At 37.9% G+C, this 21,123-nt stretch overlaps 1 long non-coding RNA gene across 1 annotated transcript in view; it reads left to right on the top strand.

Moving 5' to 3' along the window:
• The window catches only part of LOC141573078 (uncharacterized), a 53,794-nt gene that overhangs the window by 15,125 nt on the left and 17,546 nt on the right, over window positions 1-21,123 (top strand). The gene's annotated exons all lie outside the window — the stretch shown is intronic.

Here is a 21,123-nt window from a genome sequence, read left to right on the forward strand (position 1 = left end):
AGTACACAAACTGGGGAGGTTAAAACAACAGCAATGTATTCTCCCACAGTTCTGAAGTCTGGAACCAAAGTATTGGCAGGACCACGCTTCCTCCGAAGCCAATAGAACAGAATCCTATCTTGCCTCTTTCTAACTTCTGGTGGGTGCCAGCAATTCTTAGCATTCCTTGGCTTGTAGCTGCATCACTCTGTTCTCTACCTCCATCATCACATGGCCTCCTTCCCTTTGTGTCCCTGCGTTATGAGGCCACCAATCATATTGGATGTAGGGCCCACTCTAATCCAGTATGGCCTCCTCCTAATTTAATTAATTTCATCTGCAAATATCCTATTTCCAAAAAAGGTTACATTCTGAGGCTCTAGATGGACATGAATTTGGCAGGAGTGGGAGGCACAGTTCAACTCAGTATATTTTACAAGTGAAAGGAGAAAGTGATCAAAATGACGTTTGGCTAGAAAGCTAGAGGATCTGTAGTAAACAGATAACCCTCCCCTCTCCAAAGGCATTCGCATCCTAATCCTGGAAATATGTGACTATTTTGCTTTATATGTCAAAAAAGAACTTTTCTAATGTAATGAAACTATGGATTTTGAGAAGGGAGATTATCCTGGATTATCTGGATGTGCCCCATGTAATCACAAGGATCCTTATAAGAGGGAGGCGGGGAGTCAAAGGCAAAAGAAGGAGATGGAATGCTAGGAGAATTTGGAATGATGGGCTTTGAAGATGGGAGAAGCTTCAATGAGCCAAGGAATGCCAGCAGTCTCCAGAAACTGGAAGAGAAAAAGAAACAGATTCCTCCCGGAGCTTCCAAAAGGAACATAGCCCTCCTGACACTTGGATTTTAGCCTCATAGGAGTCATTTCAGACTTCTGACTCTCAGAAATGTAAGAGAATGAATTTGTATTTTTTTCATTTGAATACGTATCCTTTATTTGGTTTGATTGTTTATAGGATATTTTCATAATTCTAAAATATTTGGAAAGCCTCTGTTTCAGTCTGATTGCTGTTGCTTTAGTCAGCATTTGTTACTTTAAAGAAGAAAAAGCATTTAAGTCAGGGAAATACTTTCTTTATGTACCATTTTGCCAAACAAGGAGAATTTTATCAATTGTTTATCACTAATTTGTATTGTTTTAAGCCACTAAGTTTGTGGTAATTTGTTGCAGCAGCCCTAGAAAGTTAATACAAGGGAAAGACCTAGTTAACCTGGTTCTTATAGCGAGGCAAAGGGAGCTGGCTGTGCATGAAGGAAAGGAAACAGCACAGGAATGGAGGGTAACATGTGGACGAATGAGGGGCAAAGTGGAGACATGGAAGAAAGGGTTGGTTCAAGAAAGAACATGCAGGAATGGGTGAGTGTGCATCTGGGACAAATGAGGAATCAGATATAGACTGTGCTTCTGCTCTGTTATAGGCATGTGTTATTTAGGACATGATTGTTTTCTCTCTCTCTCTCTCTCTCTCTCTCTCTCTCTCTCTCTCCCTCTCCCCCTCCCTCCTCCCCTCCCTCCCTCCCTCCCTCCCTTCCTTCCTTTCTTCCTTCTTTCCTTTCTTTCTCTCTTTTACAATTACAGTTGATATTCAATTTTATTTTATATTAGTTTCAGGTGTACAGCATAGTGGTTAAACATTTATATAATTTAGACTGTGATCCCCTGACTAATCTAGTACCCACCTAGCGCTATACATAATTATTATATTATTGATTATATTTCCTATGTTGTCCCTTACATCCCCGCGACTATTTTATAACTTCCAATTTTTACTTCTTAATCCCTTCACTGTTTTAACCCATCCCCCCAACGCCCTTCCATTTGGCAACCATCAGTTTGTTCTGTGTAGCTATGCATTTGTTTCTGTTTTGTTTATTTGTTTATTTTGTTCTTTATATTCCACATATAAGTGAGATCATATGGTATTTGTCTTTCTCAGTCTGACTTATTTCACTTAGCATAATACTGTCTAGTTACATCATGTTGTCTCAAATGGTAGAATTTCATTATTTTTATGGCCAAGTAATATTCCATTGTATATATGTACCACTTCTTGTTTATCCAATTGTCTATTGACAGGCACTTGGGTTGCTTTCATATCTTGGCTATTGTAAATAATGCTGCAATGAACATAGAGATGCACTGTGGGGACAGAGCCCCAGAAAGCAGTTTCTGGGCTCTCGGCCTCACATAGAAAGGTGCTGGCTCAGGTAGTAAATGGCCATCAACTGTGATTGGATGGTCATCAGCTGTGGCTAGTTGGCCGTCAGCTGTAACCAGTGAAACATTGGCCACTAATATAAATGCCGTGGCTAAGCTAGCAGAAAATGGGGGCTAGCAAGAAGATGGTGGCTGGGCTAGCAAGAGCGGATTGCAGTTAGCATGGTGGAGTGTGGGTTGCGGATTGCAGAGAAGTGGACAGCAGGTTGCAGACAGTGTGGCTCCTGCTTCCTGTGTCTCCAACCCAGCCACCAGCGAGACTATAGTGGTATGACTGCCCTACCTATGGCTCCATGGGTGTTTCTTTTTGGCCTCACCATATCCTGTGTTCTTGTGTGGGGAGCAGGACAGGAGGCCCCGCAGGCTGCCCCGCGTGAGGAATGGCGCAGCAAGCAGGGTCTCCTGCATGACACGCACATATCTTTTCAAATTAGTATTTTGGACTTATTCATATAAATACCCAGAAGTGGAATTGCTGAGTCATAGGTAGTTGTATTTTTAATTTATTGAGGAACCTTCCAACCATTTTCTATAGAGGCTGCACGAATTTGCAATCCCGCCAACAGTGCACGAGGGTTCCCTTTTCTTTGCATCCTTGCCAACACTTGTTGTTTATTGATCTATTGATGATAACTATTCTGACAGGTGTGAGGTAATATCTCATTGTGGCTTTAATTTGCATTTCTCTGATGATTAGTGACATTAAGCATCTTTTCATATGTCTATTGGCCATGTGTATGTCCTCTTTGGAGAAATGTTTATTCAGGTCCTCTGCCCACTTTTTAATTGAACTGTTTGTGTATTTTGATGTTGAGTTGTATGAGTTTTTTATAAAATTTGGATATCAGGTGTATCATTCATGAATATCTGATCCCATTCAGTAGCCTATCTTTTCATTTTGTTGATGGTTTTCTTTGCTGTGCACACACCTTTTAGTTTTATGCAGTCTCATTTGTTTATTGTTTCTTTTGTTTCCCTTACTTCAGGAGACAGAGCAGAAAACGATATCACTAAGAGCAATGTCAGAGAGTTTACTACCTTTGTTTTCTTCTAGGAATTTCATTGTTTTGTTCCTTACATTTAAGTTTTTAATTCACTTTGAGTTTATTTTTGTATATGGAGTAAAAAAGTGGTCCAGTTTTATTTTTTTGCATGTATCTATCCAGTTTTCCCAATATCATTTATTGAACACACTGTCTTTATCCCATTGTATATTCTTGTCTTCTTCATTATGGATTATTGACCATGTAGGCATGGGTTTATCCCTGGGCTCTCTATTCTGTTCTATTAATCTATGTGTCTGTTTTTATGCCAGCACCATGCTGTTTTGATTACTTAGCCTTGTAATACAGTTTGATATCAGGTAGCACGATACCTTCAACTTTGTTCTTCTTTCTCAAGATTGCTGTGGCTGTTTGGGGTCTTTTGTGGTTCTATATAAATTCTTGAATTATTTGTTCTAGTTCTGTGAAAAATGCCATTGGATTTTGATAGGGATTGCATTGAATCTATAGATTGCTTTGGGAAGTATGGATATTTAAATGATGTTAATTCTTCCTATCTATATGCACAGTATATGCTTCCATTTGTTCAATTTCTTTCTTCAGTGTCATAATTTTCTAAGTACTGGCCTTTTACCTCTTTGGTTGAATTTATTCCTAGGTATTTTTTTTCTGCAATTGTAAATGGGATTTTTTTTTTTTAATTTCCCTTTCTGACAGTTCATTATTGATATATAAAAATGCAACCAATTTCTGAATATGAATTTTGGAACTTGCTCATTTACTGAATTCATGTATCAGTTCTAATTTTTCCATGAAGTCATTAGGGTTTTCTATATATATAGTATTGTGCTATCTGCAAATAATGACAGTTTTACTTCTTCTTTTCCAATTTGCATTCCTTTATTTTTTTTTCTTATCTGATTGCTGAGCCTAAGATTTCCAGTACTATGTTGAATAAAAGTGATGAAAGTGAACATCGTTGTCTTGTTTCTAATCTTAAGCGAAATGCTTTTAGCTTTTCCCTATTGAGTATGTTAGCTATAGGGTTGTCATATCTGGCCTTTAGTATGTTGAGGTATGTTCCCTCTATTCCAAGTTTTCTGTGAATTTTTATCATAAATGGATGTTGGGTTATGTCAAATGCTTTTCTGCATCTAATGATATGATCTTATGATTTCTAGCCTAAAAATCAATTAACATGATACACTACATTTCATTTTATTCATGTAGTGTATCATGTTAATTGATTTGTGAATATTGAACTAATCTTGCTTTCTAAGAATAACACCACTTAATCATTGTGTATGATATTTTTACTGTATTACTAAATTCGGTTTGCTAATATTTTGTTGAGGATTTTTTTTTTTTAATTAAATTTATTGGGGTGACAATTGTTAGTAAAATTACATAGATTTCAGGTGTACAATTCTGTATTACATCATCTATAAATCCCATTGTGTGTTCACCACCCAGAGTCAGTTCTCTTTCCATCACCATATATTTGATCCCCCTTACCCTCATCTCCCCACCCCCACCCCCCGCCCCCCTTACCCTCTGGCAACCACATGGATGGATCTTGAGAGAGTAATGCTGAGCGAAACAAGTCAGACAGAAAAAGCAGAGAACCATGTGATTTCACTAATCTGTGGTATATAAACCAAAAACAACAAAAGAACAAGACAAACAAATGAGGAACAGAAACTCATAAACACAGACAATAGTTTAGAGGATTTTTGCATCTATGTTCATCAGGCATATTGGCTTATAATTTCTTTTTTTTTTTTTTTATGTCTTTGTCTGGTTTTAGAATCAGGGTATGCTGACCTCATAAAAAAAGTTTGTGAGCCTTTACTTCTCTTGAATTTTTCAAATAGTTTGAGAAGGATAGGTGGTAATTCTTCTTTGAATGTTTGGTAAAATTCACTTGTGAAGCCGTCTGATCCAGGACTTTTGATTGCTGGAAGTTTTTTCATTATGGATTTGATTTCATTATTAGTTATCAGTCTGTTCATATTTTCTGTTTCTTCTTGATTCAGCCTTGGAAAATTGTATGTTTCTAGAAATTAATCCATTTCTTCCAAATTATCCAATTTGTTGGCATATACTTGTTCATAGTATAGTATTTCCTTATAATCCTTTGCATTTCTGTGGTGTCAGTTGTCACTGCTCCTTTTTGATTTCTGATTTTATATGGGTCTTCTTTCTTTTTTTCTTAATGAGTCTGGCTGAAAATTTAACAAATTTATCTATCTTTTCAAAGCACCAGTTCTTGGTTTCATCGATCTTTTGCTTTGATTTTTAGGCTCAATTTTGTTTATTTCCACTCTGATTTTTATTATATCATTCCTTCTACTCACTGGGTTTTGTCTGTTTGTTTGTTTTCTAGTTCCTTTAGGTGTACGGTTAGATTGTTTATATGAAATTTTGCTTGTTTTTGAGATAGGCCTATATTGCTACGAACTTCCCTCTTAGGATGCTTTTGCTGTGTCCCATAGATTTTGCTGTGTCCCAATGTATTTTCATTTTCATTTGTCTCAAAATGTCTTTTGATTTCTTCCTTGATCTCAGTATTAACCCATTCATTGTTTAGGAGCATGTTATTTAGCCTCCAGGTGTTTGTGTATTTTCCACTTTTTTTCTTGTAATTGATTTCCAGTTTCATACCATTGTGCTTAGAAAAGATGCTTAATATGATTTCAATCTTCTTGAATTTATTGAGAATTGTTTTTTTGTCTAGCATGTGGTCTATCTTGGAAAATGTTCCTTGTGTACTTGAAAAGAATGCATATTTGCTGTTTTGGGGTGAGAAGCTCTAAAAATATCCATTAAATCCATTTGGTCTAATGTGTCATTTAATGCCACTATTTTCTTGTTGATTTTCTGCCTGGAAAATCGATCTATTGATGTCAGTGGGGTGTTAAAAACCCCTACGATGACTGTGCAACTGTTGATCTCTTTCTTTATGTTGATCAATATTTGCTTTGTATTTGCTTTATAGTTAGGTGCCACTATGTTGGTGCATAAATGTTTACAAGGATTATATCCTCTTGTTGGATTGATTCCTTTATCATTATAAAATGCCCTTGTTTGTCTCTCATTATATAGCTTTGTTTTAAAGTCTATTTTGTCTAATATAAGTATTGCTACCCCACCTTTTTTTTCATTTCCATTTTCATGAAATATCTTTTTCCATCCCTTTACTTTCAGTCAGTGTATATATTTTAATCTGAAGTGGGTCTCTTGTAGACAGCATATGTGTTGGTCTTGTTGTCTTATCCATTCAGCTACCCTATGTATGTCTTTTGAATGGAGCATTTAATCCATTTACATTTAAAGTGATTATTGGTAGGTACATAGTTATTGTCATTTTATTATTTACATTTATGTTTTTCCCCCTTCTTCTTCTTAAAGAAGTCCCTTCAACATTTCTTGTAATACTGGTTTTGTAGTAATGAACTCCTTTAGCTTTTTCTTGTCTGGGAAGCTCTATTTCTCTCCTTCAATTTTAAATGATAGCTTTGCTGGGTAATCTTGGTTGTAGGCCTTTATTTTTCATCACTTTGAATATTTTCTGCCAATCCATTCTGGTCTGCAAATTTCTGTTGAGAAATCAACTGACAGTCTTATGGGCACTCCCTTGTAGGTAACTAACTGCCCTTCTCTTGCTGCTTTTAAGATTCTCTCTTTGTCTTTGACCTTTGCCATTTTACATATGAAGTGTCTTGGTGTGGTCCTCTTTGTGTTCATCTTGTTTGGGACTCTCTGCACTTCTTGGCCTTGATGTCTATTTCCATTACTTAGCGAAGATTTCATCATTATTTCTTTAAATAGGTTCTCAATCCCTTGCTTTCTCCCTTCTCCTTCTGGTACCCCTATGATATACTTGATGTTGGTTGTCCAAGAGGCCCCTTAAGCTATCCTCATTTTTAAAAATTATTTTTTCTTTTTGTTGTTCTGATTTGGTGTTTTCTGCTATCTTGTCTTCCAAATCACTGATTCAATCCTCTGCTTCAACTAGTCAGCTGGTGATTGCTTCTAGTGCATTCTTCATTTCAGTCATTGTATTTATTCTTCACTTCTGAATGATTCTTTTTTAATGGTTTCTATGTGCTTCTTTATTCTTGCTATCTTTTTGTTGAAATTTTCAGTAAGTTTCTTGAGCATCCTTATACCGGTGTTTTGAATTCTGTATCTAGTAGGTTGCTTACCTCTATTTCATTTAGTTCTTTTTTCTGGAGATGTTTTCCCTGTTCTTTCATTTGGGACATATTTCTTTGTTTCTTCATTTTCACTGCCTCTGTTTGTTTTTATATATTAGGTAGGGCTGCTATGTCTTCTGTTCTTAGTAGAGTCGCCTTATGTAGCAGGAGTTCTATGGAACCCAGTGGTACAGTCTCCCTGATCATCTGAGCCAGGTACTTCAGGTATGTCTCTTGTGGGGTTGTGTGTGCCCTCCTCTTATAGTTGAGCCTGGATTGCTGTTGGTATGTTAGTGCATGGGTTGGCCCTCAGGGTGACTGGCTGTGAGGATTGGCCATGACCACAATGTAGGAACTACTGTGCAAGTCTGTCTCCATGGAATGAGATTCACCACAGTGAAATCTGGTGCCTGCTCAGACCACCTTTTGGTCATGCTACTTGTGGGGCTAATTGGGTCATGCTCTGTTGTGGTCTGAAGCCGTCCAGCAAGTATGTCAGTTCTGGGGCCTCTTTGGAGGTGCTCCAGTGCAGGCCAAGGTCAACCACTGCCTGTCACTAGCTGGGAGCTACCTGGTAGTAACTACAAAGAAATCCACATTTGGTAGCTGACTTTGTTGGACATGGAGGCACGTGGGAGAGGCTGTGCTGTGAACCGAGGCCAGCTGCCACCAGTACCAGGCCTGGGTAGCTCAGCAAAGGTCTCAAGGCACCCTGAGGCCTGCTGCTGCCTGCCAGCTGCCCATAAGGCTCAGCCACTGAAAGAGCCTCAGGTAGTACTTGAGTTGTGTGAGGTGGGGTCCAGAAGATGATTTAAAAAGATAGGCAAATTGTGTTTCTGTTCTGAAATTTTAAATAAAAATGATTTAAGTTTGTAGAAAAGTGGGTTTTTAAAATTAATTACAGATCTTGGGATGTACATGGAATTTTTCAGATTCAAAACACTCCCAAGTGCTTTTCATAATCATTGTTCCTTCCAGATGAACTTCCCCAGATGCCCTTGTTCACTTTACAAAACACAAGAATGATGAAAGGACCTTCAAAGTTTTGTATCTAGGGGTATTTAAGTCTCCACTCTTGCTTGAGAAGCTCAGAAATATTTGTAGCCAAGCAAACATTTTATACGTAGGATGTTCCCTGAAAAAGACAATTTGCCCATAATCATAGAAAAGTGTCAGGGCTGGGGGGGAAAAAAAACCCTGAGCATTAACAACTAGCTATCAAGCTTGGATCAGAGTCTCTTAGCTAAAAATAAACTCTCTGCTAGCCAACTCATTCTGTCATGACCCCAGACTTCTGAGAAAATGGTAATGTTGGAAATATTTTTCAAAGACATAGTAAATTAAGAGAACATCATGCCAAACTGGGGATAAAAGATCAGATACCTAGAAAAGGACTTCAAAACTGTTTAAAAATTATAAAAACAATCTTTTGTTTGAAAAATAAATTATGTTAGCTACAAGTTTCTTCTAACACTTGATTTTATTTATGCATTTTAAAGAGAATGTTTTTATAAGGCAAGGGAGACTAGAATTATGTCCCCAGAAATTCTTTAAAATATAAATTTTAAAAATAATATCTTCCTGGGATACACATAGGAAGTTGCTACTCACTTATAGATGGACAAGTGAGATCAGAGCTTTTTAAACTTGGCTGACAGTGGTTTTGAAGTCCCTTTCTCCAATTTAGAGCTTTAAAAAATACTGATGACCAGGCCCCAAATCCTAATATTCTGATATAGTTGGCTGAGAAATGGGACTAGATGGGGTCTGCACTTCCTTGAGAATACAAAAATTTCTTGATTGACAGAAATTTTATAATTATGATCACTTAATTTTAATAAAGTGATTATATTTACGATCACTTTAATTTTAATAAAACTATTATTTAATTTTATAATTATGGTAGAAATCTTATCATTATGACCACTGTAGTGGACTGAATTCTTTAACAAATTTTATTTAGCAAACATTTATCACATATTAAGTGCCACAAGTAATAAAAGTAAGAATTCTCATTCCATGTGACTTGTGCCACTATAGAATTATGTTTATATTAAAGAGGTAGCAGAGAGAGAAGTTTGAGTTATTCAGATTGGGGTGGCAGGGAGTAATGTAGAGATAAGAGAAGGCTGGTCTGAGGTGAGTTTGGAAAGCTAACTAGAGTTTGCAAGACTGGCAAGCATAGAGGGCATTTCTAGACTCAGAGAAAGCATACAAAAAAATCACAGACATGAGACAGCATGTTCAGAAGATGATCATTAATATTGCCGAAGGGTAACATTTTGGAGATATAGCAGGAATTGGGAACTGGCAGAAGGTAAGAAGTAAGGCTACGGAGTCAGTCTGGCCCCAGGGATAGTGGGGGACCTTTCAACCTTTCAAGTCTTGGAAAGCACATCCTGAAGCAGATGGACAACAATTGGAGGGTTCTCAGTGCTGGGACATGATCAGACATGCTTTTTTTGCAGGCTCTCTCTGGCAGTCCTGAGAAGGATGAGTCTAAGAGGAATGAGAGTGGAAGTTGGGAGATGAAGGAGGCTGTTGTCATACCCAAACGGAAGACTTGAACTAAGGAAGGGATAGATGTAAAATATATCAGGGAAGCAGAATAAACAAGACCTGGCCAATGGGTGATAGGTACAAAGGACATCAGAAGTTAAAGTGACTTCCAGGGTTTTTATTTGACCAGTCAGATAGCTTATGCTACCCATCAGGCATTAAACATTGAAGCACAGTTTGTTTGAAAGAATCAGTCATACAGGAACAGATATCTTCAGGCTTAGCTTGGTGGCATAGAAATGAACTGTGTTTCTGCAGGTCACCCTAGACTCAAATGTATGGATGTAGGGCTGAGGGTGTGGAGTGTGTGTGTGTGTGTGTGTGTGTAGGCATTCAGGGTAGAATATGGGAATGAAGTAATGGCTTTTGCTTTGTTTTGTTTAATTGTGGTAAAATACAACAACATAATATTTATTATCTTAGCTATTTTTAAATGTACATTTCCTTGGTATTAAGTATACTTACCTTGTTTTGCAACTATTACCACCATCCATCTCCATAACTCTTTTTATCTTGCAAAAGTGAAACTCTGTACCTATTAAATAAAAATTCCTCATTTCTATTGGCCCCAGGTCCTGGCAAGCACCATTATTCTGCTTTGTCTCTATGAATTTGACTGCTCCAGGGACCTCATATATGTGGAATCATATAGTATTTGTCTTTTTGTGACTGGCTTATTTCACTTAGCATAATGTCCTCAAAGGTCATCATGTTATAACATATGTTAGAATTTCCTTCATTTTATGGCTGGGTAATATTCTGTTGCATTATGTACCATATTTGGTTTATCCAGTCATCCACCGATGGATACGTGGGTTGCTTCCACCTTTTGGCTATTGAGAATATGTTGCCATGAACATGCGTGTACAAATATCTCTTCAACACCTAGCTTTCAATTCTTTGGGATATATACACAGAAGTACTATTGCTTGGATCATGTGGCAGTTCTACTTTCAATTTTTTGAGGAACCACCATACTGTTTTCCACAGTGACTGTATCATTTTTCATCTCACCAACAGTGCACCAGGGTTCGAATTTCTCACATCCTCACCAATACTTATTGCTTTCTCTCTCTCTCTGTGTGTGTGTGTGTGTGTGTGTGTGTGTGTGTGTGTGTGTTTCCAATAGTAGCCACCCTAATGGGTATGAGGTGGGATATCATTGTGATTTAGCAATGGGCTTTAGTTCCAGCTTCCATTAGCTAAAGCAGCTATAGCTTCAGCCTCAAATCATCCCTTATAGTTGAGTGGGGTCCGTTGGGTTTTCTGATGTGGCTTTTACTATTGTTCTTGCTCTTGCTTTTTCCTGATCACTGTTGTGATATCCCTCTTAGACATGGATGTCATTCTATTACTCAGCCAATATAAAAAATGGCTACTTCTTCCATCCCTCATGATGGCCCCATACTAGCAAATGGCCTCTTCTTGCTCTGCTCCAAAAGCCATCAAGCTGAGTAGGGTACCTGCCCTCCTCCCACTGCTCAACAGTCCCAACAGAGCCTTGCACTCTTGGCCTCTTTTCCACTAATGCCCTGAACCAATCATTTGACTTGCATTTCAGCCCATTCCTGCCCCCTCTCTAACTATCTAACACAAGGGAAGGGCCAGAAAATTAGGTGGAAGATACAAAACAATGTTGGGCTGCATACCGACATTGTCCCCCTTAGCAGGCGAAGACTATTCCCTGTCACTCCCTCCTCCTCCCCAGCCTGGATATTGTCCTGGAGATGAAGAGCAGCCACCATTATCAACCCATTTGGAGCTTTATTCCTACAGGATGGCTACCGGACCCACAGAACCCAAATATTGTCTACATGAGGCTTATGGGCTTTTCCTGTAAATAAAACCCTGGTAAGCCTAATCGGGCATCCTGAATTCAACAAGGGTATGAGCATAGGTCTTTCCATTGCCTTCTTGCTTGAATGGCATGGAGTTTCAGGGAAGATTGCTAGAATTTAAACATAGATTTCAGTGTAATATAGAAATTATCCATGTTTAAGTATTGTATAAATCCTGGCAAAACAGGTTTTTGCAGTAGGTCAAAGTAATACTTTCTGTACGTCATTTGCTACTCATTTCTGCACTCAGACCTGAGGCTTGGGGACTGTGGTAGTGTGTCAGAGCGGCTTCCACAAATTACCACAAACTGGGTGGCTTAAAACTAGGTGGCATTTATTTCTTTTACAATTCTATAAGCCAGAAGTCCAAAATCACAGTGTCAGCAGGGTTAGTCCCTTCTGGAGACTCTGAGGAAATGTCTGTTCCATGCTTGTTTTCTAGGTTCTGGTGACTGCCAGCAACCTTTGGCGATTGTTGCCTTTTGGCAGCATAGCTTCAGTGTCTGCCTCCATCTTCACATGTTCTTCTTCCTGTGTCTGTGTATTAAATCTCCCTTTTCTTTCTCTTATAAAGACACCAGTCATTAGATTTGGGTTCAATTAAACCCAGGATGATCTCAGTTCCTTAATTAATTATGTCTGCAAGACTATTTCCAATGAAGGTCATGTTCATAGGTATAGGAGGTTAAGGCTTAGATATATCATTTTGGGGCCACTTTTCAACCCACTATAGGGCCCAATGTTACTTCTGTACCAGTTGTTCCACCAAGGTGGTGACTTAGAAAAAAAGTTGATAAGATAATTGGCTGTCTGGAACAAACTGGGAACTGGCTCCCTTCCACACTTAAGTTTAAGAAGATCATGTTTGGTGCTCTGAAGAGTATTTATTATTTATGGGGGTTTAGAATCACACACACACACACACACACACACTCTGAAAACAATTTTATTGCAATTTTCTACTTTAAATAATGCTCCAATTTTCTGGGGTGAATTCCCCTCTCAATTTTCCACAAGATATTACATCCTCTACTTTCACCCAGAATTGGACAAATGATTTACATTTCTAAAGAGTGTCTCCTACCTGTATTCCATATGGCCCAGGAAGCTCTGGCAGCATATAGAATGTATCTTCTCAACATGTTCCTTCCTTGAATTTGATGGTGAAAGGAGCCCTGACCACCCCCACCAAATCCAGCTATGGCCACTTACTCCTCCTGCTCAGAGGCCAGCAGGAAATGGCAACTGGGACACTAGAGCTATTTAGAGTGGTGTAATTAGTTCTCATGTCACTTGTCCCACAGGATTTGCCATTTGATGAACTTATAACACATTGGTTGCAAATATCAGTTTCCACTTAATAACTAAGAAGAATTATTACTGACATACACCATCCCAGATTGATGACTTGGAAACTTTTAACAAAAAAGACTTGAGATGAGATTTATTGCCGTTTTCAAGCTCTTCCTGAGAAGAATCAAACACTCCTGGAAAAGACTGAAATGAAGCTGTCCTGGCCAAGAAAGAATGCTCTAAAGTCTAAAAAGAGAGAGAGAGGGAGAGAGGGAGAGAGGGAGAGAGGGAGAGAGGGAGAGAGGGAGAGAGGGAGAGAGGGAGAGAGGGAGAGAGGGAGAGAGGGAGAGCGAGAGCGAGAGCGAGAGCGAGAGAGAGAGAGAGAGAGAGAGAGAGAGATGATGCCAGCCTGTCCCAAGAGCATCTGCCCTCCCTACCACAAGGGAGCTGAGGCCAGTACAAAGTTCCACGATGGCCTGAGTGTCTGTCTCCCTCCCCTAGCACTGTACTCACTCTGTGTTAGACAATGTTAAAGACTAGGGAAAAAATAGTGTTTGAATCTCCTTGAAGGGTCCCTTAACTTCAGTGGTGACACTAATGTGAAGTTTACTTTAGATACCTTCAGAATTGGTTGGAAATCTTGGCCTTGGCTTTGACAAGAATTATATCTTTGAGATTCAGTGAAATAGAGATGAGAACTAGCTTCCCAGGACTACTGCAAAATGTAGGACTTTGCAAACAAAGGGAGGAGGCACACCTTAAATTAAAAGGTGCAGTGTTCCTACATGCACTGGACTGAAGCAGCTGCAAATAAGGTGCATCTTGCTTCCTTAAATTAAGGTGGTGAGATGATCCTTATTTTCTTGGGACTGAAACCTACACATGTATTTAACTTCCCAGAAAAGTAGATTTAAAAATTAGTGACAAATTACCAGAGGGTAAGGGAGGTGGGGGGTGGGAGACGAGGATAAGGGGGATCAAATATATGGTGATGGAAGGAGAATTGACTCTGGGTGGTGAACACACAATGGGATTTATAGATGATGTAATACAGAATTGTACACCTGAAATCTATGTAATTTTACTAACAATTGTCACCCCAATAAATTTAAAAAATTAGTGACAAATTATTAAAGAGCTTTTTTTTTTTTTCCATTTGTCTGCCTGAGTTTGCCCAGAGGAAGGAGACACAATATCACACTATTGGCTACTGCCTGCTGTATTTTGAAAAATGGTATAAATATGGAAAACACAGCCAATTGGCATAGCCCAGGAAAAGGGAATTCATCTATCCATCCATCATGCATCCATCCATCCATCCATCCATCCATCCATCCATCCATCCTCCTACAGATACATTGAGTACCTATGATGCATTGCACAGTGTAAGGAATGCAAAGATGAGTATGTGCTGAAATTGCATATCTTGCAACCACAGTATCCTGTGATTCTGTAATTTTCCCCATTAGATTGTAAGTCCACCCATCTTCCTTGAGCCATGCTAAATAGTTTACCACCAGAGAAAGAGACATCTGGAGTCAAAAAAGTGTAGGTTCAAATCCCAACCCCATCACAAGTTGTGTGATTATGAGTTAATTTAATTAAACTCTCTGGACCATAGTTTCCTCATCTATAAGTGAGAAATATTCCAATTTTCAAGGAGTTATATGGAATAAATAAAATACATAAAACTGCTGCATATAGTAGTTATCTTTTTCATAGTTCTTACAGGAATGTTTTTCCCTCTAACAAGAATGTGGCATTTCTCTCTAAAACAGTCTGTGGTGTTTAAAACTTTGCTTTAAGGCCCATAAAGAAAGGAATTTAACTATACCCCAAATCAGGATTACCTGGCATTTCTCCTAGATTTTTCCACAATGTCTCCCTTCCAGGATTCTTAGAATATCCAATTTGAAGACGTTTTAAAGCTTTCAAGCAGTCTCCTTCATGCCAAATCAACTTGGATTTCTCTCCCCCAAAGTTCTGCATCTCCTTGAATATTTATAGTTTTAGTGCATGCTAGGGCATTGAGAATTTCCAAAGAAGCCATTATTGCTCTTACACATGAGTAAATATTTGCTCACCCAGCCTATGGACTCCCATAGGGAGCCACATACATTTCCCAAGTATGTAGGTCAAAGGCTATTTTCTATCCTTTGGGTCAGATATGCACTGGTTATAAACATCTTAATTTGATTTTAGTTTTCTTTTTAATCCTAAAGTCTCTCCAACCATAACTTTGGAAACAGAAAATGTTCATTTCTGAATGATATTGTTTATTATTCAAAATAAAGAAGTCCTTAAGAAAAATAAAATGAGTATTGGTAAATGTCATTCAACCAATATGGGGAATAGCAATAAAGGAGGAAATTCCACAATGGCTTGCTAATTTCACAGAGAGTATATCATACAAATTGTGGATTAAAACAAAACAAAACACCTTTGCTCCATAAATCTCTCCTGCCAACTAGCTCTGTGATTATAGTCAGACCATCTCTGAGTTTACTTTTCTCATTTGTAAATGGGAGCTATAATACATGTACTCAGGATAGTTGTAAGATTACAGATAATGCCTGTAAAAGGTGTGGCAGGAAGCCTGGTACATCACACTAAATAAACACTGTGTTGTTATTATAATTTCCTCATACTTCCCACTACCTCCATTTGCACTGTAGGTCAAGGGTGGGACCTTATGTAGGTCAAAATGGCATCCATATGAGGCTAATGCTATCCAAAATGCAAAATTTTTCTTCAATACTGGAGGGATGTAACTCTTCCCTTATTTGTATATGAATGACTTCTTACAAGTAATCAATCAAATGAATTACTAAATTTGGTGGTAGAGATTTTTGAGGATTTGAATCAATATTGTAATGCAGCACAGAGAGGTAGTTGGCATTCCCTCCATTTCATGCTTTGTGGATGTATTTATTACAAACCATAGGTGTCAGGATGTGAGGTTCAGGTACACATCACACATCCATGTGTGATGAATCAAACACACATGGTCCACATTTTCCTGATGCTTCAAGCCTTAAACTAACACAAATTTACATATATAATTATACATGTGCCATGAAATAAAAGACTAAGGACTATGAGACAGAAGGACAAGAGGGACACAATTCAGATTGGGGGAATGGTAAACGCAGGCCTCTGTGGGGGAAATGACCTCTAATCTTTTATATGTGATAGGAAAAGAATGAATATAAAGTGTATTCTGTGTGGAGGCTGGTAAAGTGGATCAGGTTTGAGGAACCAGGATGTAGTTTGGGTCCCAATCAACTAATGAAGGGGAGCGTGGTGAAAGATGGCATTAGAGAAGGGACCGGGAAGGACCCTCCATGATCTTGTGGTCATGTTACAGATTTTAAATGTTATCCTGGTAGAATGGGGAATATTGGAGTGTATTAAGCAGGGGAATGGTCTGATGAGATTCAAGATATTTAGATGACATTCTAGCTGCTGTGTAAAGAATGAATTGGGATCAGAGTGAGAAAAACGAGGAGGCCATGGAGGTTAAGCAGCTGGAAGGTGGCGAGAGGCCAGCTGGCGTGGCCTGTGAAGGAGGCAGAGCTGACAGCGTCTGCTGCTGGATGGATCACAGGTGGGAGGTCGATCAGGGAAGCACAGACGATGAGTTCCAGGTTTCCTGCTTGAGTACCTGGGAAGAATGTTAACAGCATCATCAGAGTTGTCTTAACTTGGTTAAGGATTTCAATTGCTGCTCTTTTGGGTATTAAAGCACATATTTTGGAAATTTTGCTTAGGATTTTATTTCTTGATTATGTTGCTTCTATCAAGTTGCTTAGCTGTTACCATCTTGATTGTCTAGTTGGTTGTCCCCAATTCTTTTATGTCACCAAAGTCTTCTTACACAGGAATATGGAACTGTTGGGTTACATATATACATCATCTTCTCTACCTTAGTCAACAGTCACAGACCTTTAATAACCACTGCTTTAGAAGAATCTCAAACTCCAACAGGATTGTTCTCATTGTCCTCTGAACATGTGCCCCTTTCTTTCCCTACACCTTTGCTCTTGTCTGAAATGCCCTCCTCCTTCCTGCCAGCCAACTAGCAGTCTAATCATCCTTTCAGATTCAGTTCATGCCTATTGCCTCCAAGGAGGTTTACTTAATACTCAGTTCCCTGGGCTTCTTCTGACACATCATCCTTACTCTTGCAATCTTAGTTTTCTTGTATGAGTGTAGGTAGGCCTTCCCCACCCCAAATATTGTAAGTTCCTTGAAGGTAAGAATGGGCTTTTTATATGCCTACAGAATCTTCCTGACACATGGTCAAAGTTCATGTAATGTTTTTTGGTTAAGTGGTTGAGTTCATGTCAAGTCAGGGAAGGAGTTATTCAGGGTTAGGTAGGACCTTAAAACAAATCACACTGAAAACTGAAGGTATTCAACTATCTGACTTCATATAAACAATATTAAGTTTTAGCATATTCCACACATATCACAAAAGAATTGTATTTATGCCCTCTGTTCTTTCCTATCTACTAATGCATATTGGAGATTGAACTGGAAGAACATATTTTTAGAGATTTGTGACATCTCTAATCTGTTGTTGTACTTTCTAGAGCCATGTTGTTCATTTTTGTTTTTCATTCTCTGAAATATATGCATCAAGACAGTTCTTGGCCATGGGTCCAAATAACGGTTTAAAAAATACCAGGGAATTAAAAGCACCAACCAAATTTTCAGTTGCAATGATAATTATTAAGCAGATCTCATTTAACTCTAAACTATGATCTGGACCACAGAAAATTAACTCTTGCCTTTTTCAATATTTATGGAACTGGGACACAAACTTAGCATCTGTCTAAATTTTTGATAACCTAATCCTCCACCCAAAGTATGCCAAATAATGACACATGTATCTTTAAAACATATCCAAAGTAACTTTATCTTGAGAATTTGGGGAATTTAAAAAATAATATGAACCACTTATAGTGTTATAAAGCCAGATATGTGGTCTTTTGGTTTAGGAACTCAAAGTAAAACAAAGAAAAACATCGATATGGACAGCATCTAATTTTTACATTGCATTTTATTGTCCTCTTTCTGGAAACAGGGAAAAGCTGAAAGATTTTTCCTTAAGATCAAGAACAAGACAAGGATGCCCACTTTCACCACTTTTATTCAACATAGTATTGTAAGTTTTAGCCACAACAATCAGACCAGAAAAAGAAATAAAAGGCATCCAAATTGGAAAGGAGAAAGTAAAACTGCCATCATATATAGATGACATGATACTATATGGAGAACCCTAAAGGTTCTTAAAAAACAAACAAACTATTAGAAGTGAAAAATTAATTCAGAAAAGTAGCGGGATACAAAATTAATATTCAGAAATCAGTTGCATTTTTATACAACAATAATGAACTGTCAGAAAGAGAAATTAAGAAAACAATCACATTCACAATTGCATAAAAAAGAAAAATACCTGGGGATAAGTCTAACCAAGGAGGTAAAAGACCTGTACTCAGAAAACTATCAGACACTGAAGAAAGAAATTGAAGAAGGTACAAATAAATGGACACACATACCATGCTTATGGTTAGGAAGAATAACATTGTTAAAATGTCCATACTACCAAAGCAATGTATAGATTCAATGTAATCCCTATCAAAATACCAATGACATTCTTCACAGAACCAGAACAAATAATCTTAAATTTTATATAGAAACACGAAAGACCCCAAAAGCCACAGAAATCTTTAGAAAAAAGAACAAAATTGGAGGTATCATGATACCTAATATCAAATTATACTACAGGGCTATAGTATTCAAAACAGCATGGTACTGGCATAAAAACAAACACATAGATCAATGGAACAGAATAGAGAGCCCAGAAATAAATGCATCCTATATGGTCATTTAATCTATGACAAAGGAGGCAAGAACACACAGTGGGGTAAAGACAGTCTATTCAATAAATAGTGCTGGGAAAACTGGACAGATACATGCGGGGAAAAAAAAGAAACTGGACCACCAGCTTACACCATATACAAGAATAAACTCAAAATGGATTAAAAATTTAAACGTATGAGTAAGACCCAAAACCATAAAACTCCTAGAAGGGAACATGGGCAGCAAACGATCTGACATTGCTCTTAGTGATATTTTTTCTGATCTATCTCCTCAGGCAAGAGAAACAAAAGAAAAATAAATAAGTGGGACTACATCAAACTAAAAAGTTTTTGCACAGCAAAGAAAGCCATCAACAAAATGAAAAGCTAGGCTACTGAATGGGAGAAGATATTCACGAATGATACATCTGATAAGGGATTACTATCAAATTTATAGAAAACTCATACAACTCAACATCAAAAACACAACAATCCAATTAGCAAATGGGCAGAGGACCTGAATAGACATTTCTCCAAAGAGGACATACACATGGCCAATAGACATATGAAAAGATGTTTAATGACAGTAATCATTAGAGAAATGCAAATTAAAGCCAAAATGAGATATCACTTCATTCCTGTCAGAATTGCTATCATTAATAAGTCAACAAACAAGTGTTGGCGAGGATGTGTAGAAAAGGGAACCCTTGTGTACTGTTGGTGGGATTGCAAATTGGTGCAGCCACTATGGAAAACGGCTTGGAGGTTCCTTAAAAAGTTAAAAATGGAACTACCTTATGACCCAGCAATTCCACTTCTGCATATTTATCTGAAGAAATCAAAAAACACTAATTTGAAAAGACGTATGTATTTCTATGTTCACTGCAGCATTATTTACAATAGCCATGGTATGGAAGCAACCCAATTGCCCATCAACAGACAATTGGATAAAGAAGTAGTAGTACATATATACAGTGGAATATAACTCCACCATAAAAAAGAATGAAATTTTACCATTTGAAACAATATGGATAGAACTAGAGGTATTATGTTAAGTGAAATATGTCAGACTGAGAAAGACAAACATCATATGATTTCACTTGTATGTGGAATCTAAAGAAGATAAACCAACAAACAAAACAGAAACAGGTGCATAGACACAGAGAACAAACATTATTGCCAGGTGGTGGGGGGGTGAGGGGTTGGGGAGTTGGGTTAAAAAGATGAAGGGATTAAGAAATACAAATTGGTAGTTACAAATAGTCACGGGGATGTGAAGTACAGCATAGAGAATATAGTCAGTAATGTTGCAACAACTGTGTATAGTGCCGGGTGGGCACTAGACTAATCCAGGGGATCACTGCATAAATTATGTAAATATCTAACCACTACACTGTACTCCGGAAACTAATATAAAATAATATTGAATGTCAACTGTTACTGAAAAAATAGGTTTTTTTTAAAAAAGACGAAATAAAAACATCATAATTCAACCACCTAAAGGTAAGCAGTTTTAACCCTGTGGTTTAATTATCTGGGAAGGAGGAAGCATGTATATATGGAGACACTTAAACAAAATTAGATATGTATCTTTGAGTCCCACCTTTTTCATCTAGTGATATAATATAGGCATTTTCTTAAGTCATAGATGTTCTGCAGAGCTATGAATTTTAAAGGTAACATGGCATGTCATAATATACTTAAACTCTATTGTTGAGCATTTAGGTTTTTCCATTATCTTGCTTCTGTTAGGTGCGTAACATGGAATGAACCTTGTATGGTGGAGAAAACAGATTTTAAAATGTCAATTATATATCTTTAAAAAAAGAAAATGAGTGTGTGGGGGGAGCTGGCATAGCTATGCCTTATCTATTGCTGGCAGTGTTTGCACCCTTCTCTCCTCTTCCTCTTCTTTCTACTCCCCTGACCTGCCCCACTTCCACTCCCTCTCACCGCACCTCCTCGTCCTCCTCTTCTCCAGCCACCCACTCTGGCCTCCTTGCTGTCCATCTGTACACCAGTTACTCTCCTGTCTTTGGGAATTTGTGGCTCCTTCTGCCTGGATCACTTTTCATTCCTCACTTCTTTGAGGTCCTCAATTATATGTCACTTTTTCAGTGAGACATTTTCTGGTCACCCTATCTAGC

This window comes from Rhinolophus sinicus, linkage group LG09 (genome assembly GCF_036562045.2).
Source record: "Rhinolophus sinicus isolate RSC01 linkage group LG09, ASM3656204v1, whole genome shotgun sequence".
Taxonomy (NCBI): Eukaryota; Metazoa; Chordata; class Mammalia; order Chiroptera; family Rhinolophidae; genus Rhinolophus; species Rhinolophus sinicus.